At 45.3% G+C, this 12,312-nt stretch overlaps 1 protein-coding gene across 11 annotated transcripts in view; it reads left to right on the top strand.

Annotated features, from left to right (window-relative positions):
• SETBP1 (SET binding protein 1) overlaps positions 1-12,312 on the top strand; it is a 381,792-nt gene that overhangs the window by 103,804 nt on the left and 265,676 nt on the right. Inside the window, exon 1 of one of the 11 annotated variants that reach the window (XM_028480799.2) lies at positions 4,947-5,638. The exons of the other annotated variants lie outside the window; for them this stretch is intronic. The gene's annotated coding sequence lies outside the window, so the exon portion shown is untranslated. Of the gene's footprint in view, positions 1-4,946; positions 5,639-12,312 lie in introns of those variants that run through there. 11 annotated transcript variants of the gene reach the window in all.

The following is a 12,312-nucleotide window of genomic DNA, read 5'->3' on the forward strand; positions in this document are numbered from 1 at the left end:
TCTTGAGGAGAGGCTGCCTCTGTCCAGAAACTCTGCCCCCAGCAGCAAGAGGTAGAGATAGGGATACTCTGGGGGTTGATCCAGTGACTTTAGGGGGTAGTGTATAATTTCTGATTCCGGTTATGATGTCACTGCAGGGCAGCTGCCTTGTTTCCTGTAGAACTCTCAGTGTGTCCAAGACTCCTCCATCCATGCCTCTGTTTCCTCTTGATGAGGACCCTATGGAAGGTCTCAGGGGATAACTTTAGGTGGCTGGAGCCCTTAGCAGACTGAACGGGAAAGAGATCCTGGAAGCCCTCCCTCCTCCACACCCCACGTTGCTCTCATAGTGTTCTGTAGAGCTTCAAGACCTCATCTTTGCAGTATTTCAGCTTCTTTATGTTGTTATTTGTTCTCCTAGAAACACTGGTAAGAAGGGAGCAGAATCGTTTATGGAAAAGGCAAGCACGCAGCACTAATTTAATTAGTGAAATTATCAGCCATAAAAGTGATCATTTAAACATGAACAACTCCCCACTCAAAGGAGCTTATTTTCTCCCATGTTTCAAAACATATAGCTGATTAAGAAAGTCTTCTATCCCTTGGATCTAATGTGATCAGTGGTAGATTTTTTTTAGGGACGCTGGATAAGAGGAGAAAATGATTGTGCGGAAGGAAACATGGGGTTTGTTGCTGCTTTACTAAAAATAGCTCTATGACCTTAGAGAAATCATTTAAGTTCCCCATCCCTCCACTTTTTCCTCTGAAAATGAAGGATAAAATGGTTGTTGGTGTACTTTCCAGCTCAATGTTTCTAAGGTTCTAAAATTTAAAGCTGCATAAAATCTATTTATCTGAATAATCTTTCCTTCCTGTGTGTTTCAGCAAGTACAAATATGCTCTCTTGAATCTGACTTGATTTAATTTATGGAGAATGTAGGAAAAAGAGGACAATAGTGGGGGGTCCTTCAACAGAGTTTATCTCTGGCCTGTGTCCATTTCATTCAACACCTTCAGTACTGATAATCCTGTGTGGACGTAGTCTTCACCCCACTGCTCTCTTGCTCCTGTTTCTCTCTGCTTATCTTCTTAAAAAGCAAACAGGAGAGTTTATTTTCTGGTGAATCTCTATCAACAGAGATAGAGATTCTCTATCAACAGAAGTGAATCTCTATCAACAGAAGTAGGATGGACACTGCTTTTAGCAAACTGAGTCTGTCCCAACCTGTATGCATAGTAGACTAACTCTGCCCACATTCCTGAAATTTGCAAAGCTAACTCTGACACGCCTGGTTTATGTTAGTTTTATTTCAGAAAGTACTTTTCCACACTGATTCCTCCCATAAGGCTTGCCCGGGGCTGCTTTGCTGGCCTCGGGAGAGTTAGAAGTCATTGTGTGACAAGCTGTGTGATCCAATTCACTGGGCAAACCCAGGAATGATGTAATTTACCCAGATCTATTCTTTAAACAAAATCTCCCCGTATTATGAGATTTTTCTTCTTTCTTCTTTGAATCCTGGTAGCTGCAGCCCAGATTACTGTTCTGTGATCTCTACAGGAAGAACAGTCTGAGTTTTATGTAGAAGAAATAGCCACATATCCCACTGTCAGTTTCTCTTGTGATCACTTTTGCTCTAGAAAGGGGGAATTTGGGTACTTTTGGCCCAGCGTAAAGAATGACACAACAACAATATTAATTTTAAAAAAATCCTCAATCAAATCAATCAGTTTGGCAACAAGTATTATTCAGTTCTCTGCCTCTATCAGGCATTTTGAAAGATAAAAGGCAAGTCTGGGGTACTACATCCAACTTATTGTTCCGACATGGCCTCACATTTACAAAGATTTTGTTTCCTGAGCTGAAGGTATTTATTAGATAACCAATCATTAATGTTCTTATTTTGATTATTCAGAGCCAACTAGAACTTCTGATCCATGATAGCCCATGTAGTCCCACTAAGACGCTATAAACCCAAGCAGAGGTTGAGAACACATGGCAGCCTCATCCCAGTACGCATAAGACTTCCCCGTGCTTTTTTTTTTTTTTTTTTTTTTTTTTTTTTTTTGGCGGTACAAGGGCCTCTCACTGTTGCGGCGCGCAGCCTCCGGACGCGCAGGCTCAGCGGCCATGGCTCACGGGCCCTGGCTCACGGGCCCAGCCGCTCCGCGGCATATGGGATGCTCGAACCCGTTTTTTTTTTTTTTTTGGCGGTACAAGGGCCTCTCACTGTTGCGGCGCGCAGCCTCCGGACGCGCAGGCTCAGCGGCCATGGCTCACGGGCCCTGGCTCACGGGCCCAGCCGCTCCGCGGCATATGGGATCTTCCCGGACCGGGGCACGAACCCGCGTCCCCTGCATCGGCAGGCGGACTCTCAACCACTGCGCCACCAGGGAAGCCCGTTCCCTGTGCTTTTTGAAGTCGATTTCCACAGTCCATTCACAGAGCTTCAGGGCATAGGCTGTTAGCATTGGCTGCCTAGCAGATCACTTGGGGAGCCTTTAAGAACTAGGATGCCTGAATCTGACCCCCCCACCAAGAGTCTGTTTACATGGTCTGTGGGTGCTATCTGGGCACTGGGGTTTTTAAGAGGTGTGTGGTCCAAGTTGAGAACTGCTGTCCTAGGGGCTCCAGAATCACTTGGCCAGAACTTCTTGCCTCAGAGAAGTTTACATTTGTTTGGTGAGGTAAAATGTACATCCCATAAAAGAGGCCACTCTGAAGAAATGTGTAACCTAGATAAACTGTAAGAGCATTTGTTTCTTCAAACATATTTATTCATTCAATAATGTATTTATTCAGAAATATTGATTGAACACCTCATATGTGCCAAGCACTGTTGCAGACCCTGAGCGTACAGAGGGACAAAGCTGGTAAGGAATCTGCCTTCGTGGAGCTTCTAGAAGTTCAAGGACAGTTCCGTTGCCTGTGGTCTAGGGAGACTTTGGGGGACAGGCTGCCCTGGAGGCAGGCCTGGAAGGTTTGATGGAGAATAATGGGGTAAGGGCTCTTTCCTGGAGCTAGAAAGAAGACAGGAGACTTGGCCACAACACGTTAGACTACTGGGGTGCTCGTGATCATCCCAAGGTGCCTAGTACTTGGCTTTATTCGTCTCTAAGTTTCACAGTAGAAAACATAAGAGTTTTGATGAAAATACGCAGATTACAAATCTTTAGCTCCTTCAAAGAGCACACACCTTTGAACTTTTTTTCCTATTAATGTATGGTGTCAGGGACATTCTAGAACAGTGGTTCTCAATCAGGGGTCAATTTTGCCTCTCCCACCAGGAGATATTCGGCAATGTTTGGAGACATTTTTGATTGTCACGACTGGGTGGAAATGCTATGGCATCCAGTGGGCTAGAGGCCAGGGACGCTGCTCAACATCCTACAATGCACAGGTCAGCACCCTCAACAAAGAAGGATCCAGTCCCAAATGTCAGAAGCGCAGCCGTTGAGAAACTCTGTTCTAGAGATAAGAGAGAGAAATGGGAGAAAGGTCTCCTGCGGGATATTCTTCTTACTGCAAGGCCTGTTACTGTAATGCCTCTCACCACCCCCGCCGCCCCCCCCCCCCACCACAGCCCTGTGCATACCCGCACAGATAAAACATGTAATTCAGTGCTTTGTTTTGTGGTCTCCCAACCAGCCGCAGGGGAGACTTGCGTCTTCCGGGGATGGGGGACATCTTCAGGGTCTCCACACCTTCCCCAAACCACAGTCTTTCCCTGAGCTTTCAGCCCTTTGGAGAAATTCCCATGGAGAGGGAGAATTGCCCCTGGGTTGCCCATGCCATTTCGTGGGCTTCTCCCAGACTAAGGTTGAAATTGAAAGGTTGATTTTTCCCCCTGGGGACCAGAAAGAGCTAACACACTCCTCCCTGGACATTTAAAAGTTCTAAATAAAGTTTTGGGTCAGGTGTTGGAAGGCACAAAGCCACGGCAGCTGAGGCAGGAAACCGCTCACCGGCGCTTTCTCCTCTCACGACTGTGGACCGGGCAGCAGTTTAGAGCAAGAAAACTGCATCTGAATCCTAGCTCTGACTCTTAGCCATGCCATTTTGGGCAAATCATTTCCTCTCCTTTAGCTTGTGCATCACCTTCTATAATCTGGACGCGTACTGATCCCTGGGGGCTTGAGGAACATTCGATGTAATGGGTATAAAGTTCCTGAGGCCTAGTAGGGTTTAAATGGTAGCTTTTACAGTGTCCTCTGTGAATGGAGAGGACAGAACTGGGTGAGCACCAACATCCCATCCAACTCCAATGCTCAAATATATCATCATGTTGGGAAATGGAGAGGCTCGGCTTGCTCTAAAATAAGGAGGAAGCGTTTTGTATTTGTGTGAAAGAGAAGATGGGAATGTCTGCATATGTTCCAGGCAAATTTTAGGTCGCATCAAATTCCCTCATCCTGGAAGGAACAGCAGGAGCCCGGAGGACAAGGTCAAGTGTCTGCGCCTGGCTGGGAAGTGAAGTCGGAGCTCTACCTGAGCCCGTCTCCCGGGGAGCCAGCAGCCCACACGGCAGAGCCGGCACGGGAACGGCTGCCAGGGCTGCTACCCCGTGGCCTTCCGCTTGCCTACTGCCCAGAGCTTGTTACCCATGCTCCTTCCCCCTGCCAGCTGGGCACACCGGGATGCATGAACTGTCATTTGCCTGACCACTTCCCCTTCGTGCTCTGCCCCCTCCATGCTCACCACACATACAGAGGATGAATATCCTTTGTGATGTTGTCCGGTGTTAGAAGTTTGCCTTCCGCTTTTTTCTCCTCCCCAAAGGAGAACAATCTGAATACCACACACAGTGTTATCTCGCTCTGACTTTGAAGAGGAATTTCTCCCCTTAGGGCTCTATTCCTGGTGTAGCATAATCTAAGGAGAAGAAAGTTTATCCCAGGGAAGCCAAATCAGCCAAGAGTTATTCAGTGTCTGACTGCCTGTTATATTTAGAAACAACACAGAGGCGAGCTTTAAGAATGCTCAGAGCCTGCCAACACCGCGTGGTCCTCTTTGATCCCCTCTGGTTGCTTGGGGTGGCCAGATGAAGAAAGAGTCTCCCTTAGCCTTGGGGTGTTTACCTGATTTATTATTTGGGTGTGATGGGGTGGGAGATAAAGGAGAAATGCAGCTATAGAATATTACACACATGGGACTTTAAAATCACCGAGTGTCCAAACTTTCCCCTTTTGCAGTTGAGTGTGTTGAACTGGGCATCATTTGACCCTCTGAACTTCAGTTTTATCATCTGTAAAATGAGGAGACTGGACTTGCTCAATGCCTCGGAACCTTCACTGTGCACCAAGATCACATGGGGAATTTGTTGAGAATATAGATGTCGTGACTGCGTGACCAGAGTTTCTGATTTACAAAGTCCGGTGCGCCTCGGGCATCTGCAGTTTCTCGGTGCTCCTCGGGGGATTCAAATTTACAGCTGCTGTTGACAATCACGGGGCCAGATCAGTGGTTCTCCAACACGGGGCCAGATCAGTGGTTCTCCAACACGGGGCCAGATCAGTGGTTCTCCAAGCATGGCCCCAGGACCAGCAGCAGCAGCAGTTCCTGGGAACGTGTTCGTAGTGCAGATTCTCAGACCCCAACGCAAACCTGCTGAATTAGAGACTGATTATCGGGGCCAGCAGTGTGTCCTGTCAAGCTCTCCAGGTAGTTCCTATGCATGAAAAAGTTTGAAAGAGCAGTAGATAGGATAATTTTTTAAGGGTTCCTACTAGGTTTCAAAACCTATAATCCTATACACAGCCTAGATAGGGCTCAAGATCAAGCCAAGGCCACAGAGCTGGCTAAGTAAGTGGTGGAGCCTTTACTAGAATGTAGGCCTTTGAACTGCTCTTCAGAGCTTGTCTAATTATCCAACTAAGAGGATGTGTAGGATTCATGGCATGTCTCTCTCTCTCTCTCTCTCTGTCTCCCTGTCTCTCTCTGTCTCTTCTGTCTCTGTCTCTCTCTGGGTTTAGCTTCTAGTGGGCCACAGGATTGCAGAGAAAATGTTATTTTTAGCTCGTGGTATATACCTGCAGTTCAGGATATGTTTATTAAAAAGGTAAATTGTTCTTTAATTCTTAGGCATGTAGCAAAGGGTGAGTTATTTGTGAATTATTGGCCCCTTTATTGGTTCTGTAACTGTGACCGAGCAGTTTCGTTGAAGTTGATTGGCAGGTAAATATCCTGGTAACAGCACAGCCTGCTGAGCGAGAAGAGGGGAGTGGTAAACAAGATGGGGAGTGGGCAAGGCGCAGCACTTTTCTCTTAGGGTACAGCTGTCATTCTTTTAGCTCTTCTTCAAAAATATGTAGGATTGCAGTCATTGTACTGCATTTTGTAAAATCCACTCTCTGTAGTGGTTATAGCAGTTTTAAAAAGATGTTCTTAAGCAGGGTCTGGAGTGAGTTTCGGAGCGGAATTTGAGTTGTATTCAGAAATAATTTCATCTGCTTGTCCTAGAGATTAGTGAAGGCCTTGCTTGAAGTCCTCAGCAACCAGGAGGCAGGGCTGGGACTAGGACCTTGGCCTCCTGACCCCAGGCTGAGGCACCTGGAGTGTGGAAGAACAGCGGGGACCTCCAGGAAGATCTGAGCCCACACACAATCAGGGAGGTTACTGGAAGCAATGAGATTGGGAACCACAGTCTAACGGGGCTGATGGAAGGAGCCCTCGAGATTTTCTGGTACCTCTCATTTTATAGAGAGGAATATTGAAGTTCAGATGGAGAAAGGGACATGCTGGAAGTCACAGGTGCTGAAATAGCTCCCAGGCCTTTGGATGTTTTTCTTATCCAGCGCTCTTTCTGGCACTCCACATCATTTACCAGAGGCACCAAAATAAGAGCTAGGAAGATTTGCTGGTCCTCTTACCTTTACATGCCACCTCAGACATTGTTCTTAAGTAGACGATACTGACGAGATATATGACTTAGGTTCCCGACTCAGATTTTTTGGGATGTACTGGTAGAGACAAACTGTTTTTGTAAGATCCAAGATTTATGTGTTATAATTCTTCCTTGAGCTATAAAACAAGGAAACAATTGACGGACAGGAGTTTTCTAATCATTCCACAGTCAGGACCCAGATAAAGTAGAAGATCATGGCCTTCTCAGATTTGGCAGGGGTCCTACCCTCTGGTTTCAAGAAACTTATGATTCCCATGCGGCAGTAAAGCAAGTCGGTAGAGGGCTGCTTTTATTCAAGCGCAGTGGGTCTAGAGTGCCAAAGAGTGGTGTCTTGTCAGGAAGTGTTATTGTGAATAATTTCACTGCTTGCCACGGCATTTTACTGATACATTAATGGATCTTCTAACAGTTCCATTGCTGTTTTCCTACTCATTTCTTTCTCTCTTCTTGGAATAAACCATGACTTATTAAAGTGCCTCAAATAATTGTGATTATTGCTAAAAGAAAATGCATGGTCTCTCAGTCAGTCAATCTCAGGTTCCTCGTGGGTCCTCACTATGTCAGCGGCCCCTAGAGCTCTACTTTTCATGCTCTGCTGCTTACTGCACTTGAAACCAAGTCTTCTTCCTCACAGCCTGACCTGAGTTCCTTTTATTCACTACAGATTTTATTAGAAGTAGGGTAGGGGGTGGTGGAGTAATTTTAGAGAGGGTTTACTGACTCAGAGTGGCAGGGGAAATTGCTGTTGCTATCTGTGTCTCAGGCTGCCCACCTGCAGATTCTGGGGTTTCTGAAGTTGTTTATTGGTTACATCCAGGGGTGACATTATCTGATGAAAAACTGAAGAGTGATTTTTGATGTGGAAAAGGCTACAGATAGCAGGTCTATTTTTAAAAGCCTGAGAAGAATACAGTGGCATTTAGGCTGACCTCCAATGTTTTGAAAGGTTGAAACCATTGCTTAGAAAAATCACCAAATACATATACAAACATATACCCATGTCCTTGCTTTGGTAGGTAGAGTTCTCCCCTAATTATTAGCAGCATGGAGAGATCATCTGAGTCTTTTAATAAGGAGTGGAGTGGTTTGCTTCTACAACAAATGCACCCAGACTGTGTTTTCCATTGGTTCCTGTGCTCTGTTTTTGCAGTGTTTTAGTTTTCTCTCTCACTGTCGGGATGCTGGTTCTTCTTTAACAAACATAAGCAGTTCTTTCACCAAACCACCCTTCCAATTTGTGCTTCCAATCTGCTGGGGGTGGGAAAGGACATAACCAAGCTGGTGAAAATCGTGCTGAAAGATAGAGTAAACAGGTCCTGAGCCAAGACCGGAGTGGCTCTTCTGTGATGGAGCTCTCTTTCCACAGACCTTCCTGTCCATCTGGCTTCAGAGAACTCTCTTGTTGAGTATCAACATTTCATGTATTGAGTTTCCCTCAGGATCGTGGTTCCTCCCAGGGCCATAGAGGAAGTGGGGAGAGCATTATATATGACTGAGTCCAGTAGAGTTTTCGAGCCAGAAGGGCTCAGGAATGTCACCCTGGAGGGGACTTGGGTGTGATGTAGACCAGTGCGACTGAATGTGCATTAGGGTGACCCAGGGAGCTATTAAAACACCAATGCCTGTTTCCTACCTGAAGAGCTTCTTATCTGGGGTGGGGTCCCAGGATCTGTGTTTGTTAACAGCATCTTCATGTGATTCTGATTGCATCAGGAGTTGAGAACCAGGAATCTCATGGCCTCCGCTCACATTACAGATGAAGAATTCAAAGCCCAGGAAGTGTGACTGACAGGCAAGACAGTGTCGTCTCTGCCTGCAGTCAGCCTCCAGTCCTACAAAGGGCAGAATGCTGTTACGATAGCCTTCCTTACATGCGGTCTTTACTTGTCTGAACAGCTGTTACTCCTTCAGCCTTTCCTCAAGTGACATGATTTCAGGGTTTGACCAACACACATACGCACATACCTGATACACACACACACACACACACCACACACACACACACCACTTTTATAAACTGTGGGATTCTCTACAGTGGGAAAATGATAATTTCTCCCATCTCTCCCTCTTTCCCTACCCTGTCTTTTTCTTCTGGACTTCCTCCCACCTGAAAGGGGGTAAATGACGCCTTAGGAATGCACTTGCTCAATATTGTTCACTGAACTTGATCTGCTGGTGATATATTAATTAGCTGGGGCACTGTACCTTAATGAACGAGTTACAGGCAGATCCTGTTGTGTGTTAATGCTTAACCAGAGATGCTCAGCTGTGGTCTCATTTGTGGCCTACATGTAAAGAGAGAAATGTGGTTGACTTTATTTTTATAGATGATTTCTTACTTATAAGTGTTGACATATTGATTTCAATGCCATATGTCAGCATATTTGCTATGAGTTGTCTCACATATGTTTAAACTTTTGGATAATAGCATTTACTCTATAAGTTATAATTCCTAAGCCTCAACTTATACATGGTTATGTTTATGTTTTCTCACATGCATGTATAACTGTGTATGGTGTAACTTCCACTCTGTCACTATATGTTTCAAATTTACCTTAAGATCATTGATGAGATCTATTTTGCAGTAATCTCAGAACTGTCATGGCTTGTTCTCTGTCACCCTCAGGAAAGGCCCCAAACAACTTCGCTGTCCCCACCCGTGGTGTGGCCTGGTGTGGTGCCTCCCCATCCAGTCTGAGTAATAGATACAGACTCAGGATCTCCCAGCCCTCTCCAGGCAAAAAGAGCCGCTCTATCTGGGGCGGACTCCCAGTCACGAAACCAAGCCCTGTTCTTCTCTGAACCCAGAACTGTGATGCTGGTGCTAATAAAGACAGGCAGGAAAAAGAAAGTGTGTGACCCTCAGGTGCAGTGGAGAGAGGGCTAAATTAGTACAGCAGCCAGGTTTTTTTGTTTGAGAACACAGCATATTTTACCCAGAAGTAAACTTTTGCATGGGGTTCCCAAACTCTCCTTCTCTTTAGCATTCCACCTCCCTCGATCCCATCTCAAATCAGGAGCCATCCTGTTCCTAAAATCTTCCTAAATATGAGGTCCCAGGGTTTTGTCTTCCTTTGAACCCACAGCACGTAGTGGCTGGATGGGTGCATCTGCTTCTGGGATTGGTCTCTGGTGAACACATCTGAGACAGTCACATCTCATCTGAGATCTGTCGTCTGCACATTCACACCTATGCTTTTCTGCTACAAGCACATAGGACTCATATATGGACCTAAAAGTTATGGACCCTTTTTTCCAGGAAAAGTACACATAGGCACAAATGCTGTGTTCATTATCAAGAGATTCAAGGACCTTCCCAGGATGCCCATTAAGCATAAGATAAGGACCCTTGTGGGATATGGATGGTATGCTACCCCCAAGATAACACAATGGTGAGAACATGTTGACTTTTAAGACATATTTGCTGAAATTAAAAAAAAAAAAAGAATGGTGCTTAAAATGATAACATCCAAGGATCTCACAGATCATTTAATGCAAGCCATTCATTTTACAGATGAGAAAACTGAGCCCAGAGAGGGATAGTGTCTCTCTGAGGCCACATTCAGGTTAATTACAGTAATGGATCTGAATCTCTGCCCTGTACTTTTTCTATCTGGTGCAATAAAATGCCTTCCTGTAAAATGAAGGTTGACTTTTCTGGCTCCTTCTTGCATTCTTTATAACTTTGAGGTATAGGGAGATAGACATGAATGAAACTTATACTGACAGGTGAAAAGAAAGAAAAAAAAAAGAAAAAATGGCTGAATCTAAAATATCACTTTTGAAGATGGTGGAGTAGAAGGACATGCGCTCACTACCTCTTGTGAGAGCACCGGAATCACAACCAACTGCTGAACAATCATCAACAGGAAGACACTGGAACTCACCAAAAAAGATACCCCACATCTAAAGACAAAGAGGAAGCTGCAATTAGATGGTAAGAGGGGCGCAATCACAGTGAAATCAAATCCCATAACCACTGGGTGGGTGACTCACAAACTGGAGAGCAGTTATACCACAGAAGTCCACCCAGTGGAGGGAAGGTTCTGAGCCCCATGTCAGGCTTTCTAACCTGGGGGCCCGGCAATGGGAGGAGGAATTCCCAGAGAATCAGACTTTGAAGCCTAGTGGGATTTGATTGCAGGACTTCAACAGGACTGTGGGAAACAGAGACTCCATTCTTAGAGGGCACACACAAAGTAGTGTGCACATCAGGACCCAGGGGGAAGGAGCAGTGACCCCATAGGAGAGTGAACCAGACCTACCTGCTAGTGTTGGAGGGTCTCCTGCAGAAGGAGGGGGGTAGCTGTGGCTCACCGCGGGGACAAGGACACTGGCAGGAGAAGTTCTGGGAAGTACTCCTTGGCATGAGTCCTCCCAGAGTCCGGAGTCTGCCATTAGCCCCACCAAAGATCCTGTAACCTCCAGCGCTGGGTTGCCTCAGGCCAAACAACCAACAGGGAGGGAACTCAGCCCCACTCATCAGCAGACAAGCAGATTAAAGTTTTACTGAGCTCTGCCCACCAGAGCAACACCCAGCTCTACCCACCACCAGTCCCTCCCATCAGGAAGCTTGCACAAGCCTCTTAAATAGCCTCATCCACCAGAGAGCAGACAGCAGAAGCAAGAAGAACTACAATCCTGCAGGCTGTGGAATGAAAACCACATTCATATAAAGATAGACAAAATGAAAAGGCAGAGGAATATGTACCAAATGAAGGAACAAAAAAAAACCTCAAAAAAACTAAATGAAGTGGAGATAGGCAACCTTCCAGAAAAAGAATTCAGAATAATTCTAGTGAAGATGATCCAGGACCTAAGAAAAAGAAAGGAGGCAAAGATTGAGAAGATGCAAGAAATGTTTAACAAAGACCTAGAAGAATAAAAGAACAAAGATGAACAATACAATAACTGAAATGAAAAATACACTAGAAGGAATCAATAGCAAAATAACAACAACAACAACAAAAATAGCAGAATAACTGAGGCGGAAGAATGGATAAGTGACCTGGAAGACAGAACGGTCGAATTCACTGCCATGGAACAGAATAAAGAAGAAAGAATGAAAAGAAATGAATACAGCCTAAGAGACCTCTGGGACAACATTAAACGCACCAACATTCGTATGTTGGGGTCCCAGGAGGGCAAGAGAGAAAGAAGGACCCAAGAAAATATTTGAAGAGATTATAGCTGAAAACTTCCCTAACATGGGAAAGGAAATAGCCACCCAAGTCCAGGAAGCACAGAGGGTCCCAGGCAATATAAAACCAAGGAGAAACACACTGAGACACAATGTAATCAAATTGACAAAAATTAAAGGCAAAGCAAAACTAAAAGCAACAAGGGAAAAATGACAAATAACATACAAGGGAACTTCCATAAGGTTAACAGCTGATTTCTCAGCAGAAACTCTACAAGCCAGAAGGGAATG

This window comes from Physeter macrocephalus, chromosome 19, assembly GCF_002837175.3.
Source record: "Physeter macrocephalus isolate SW-GA chromosome 19, ASM283717v5, whole genome shotgun sequence".
NCBI lineage: Eukaryota > Metazoa > Chordata > Mammalia > Artiodactyla > Physeteridae > Physeter > Physeter macrocephalus.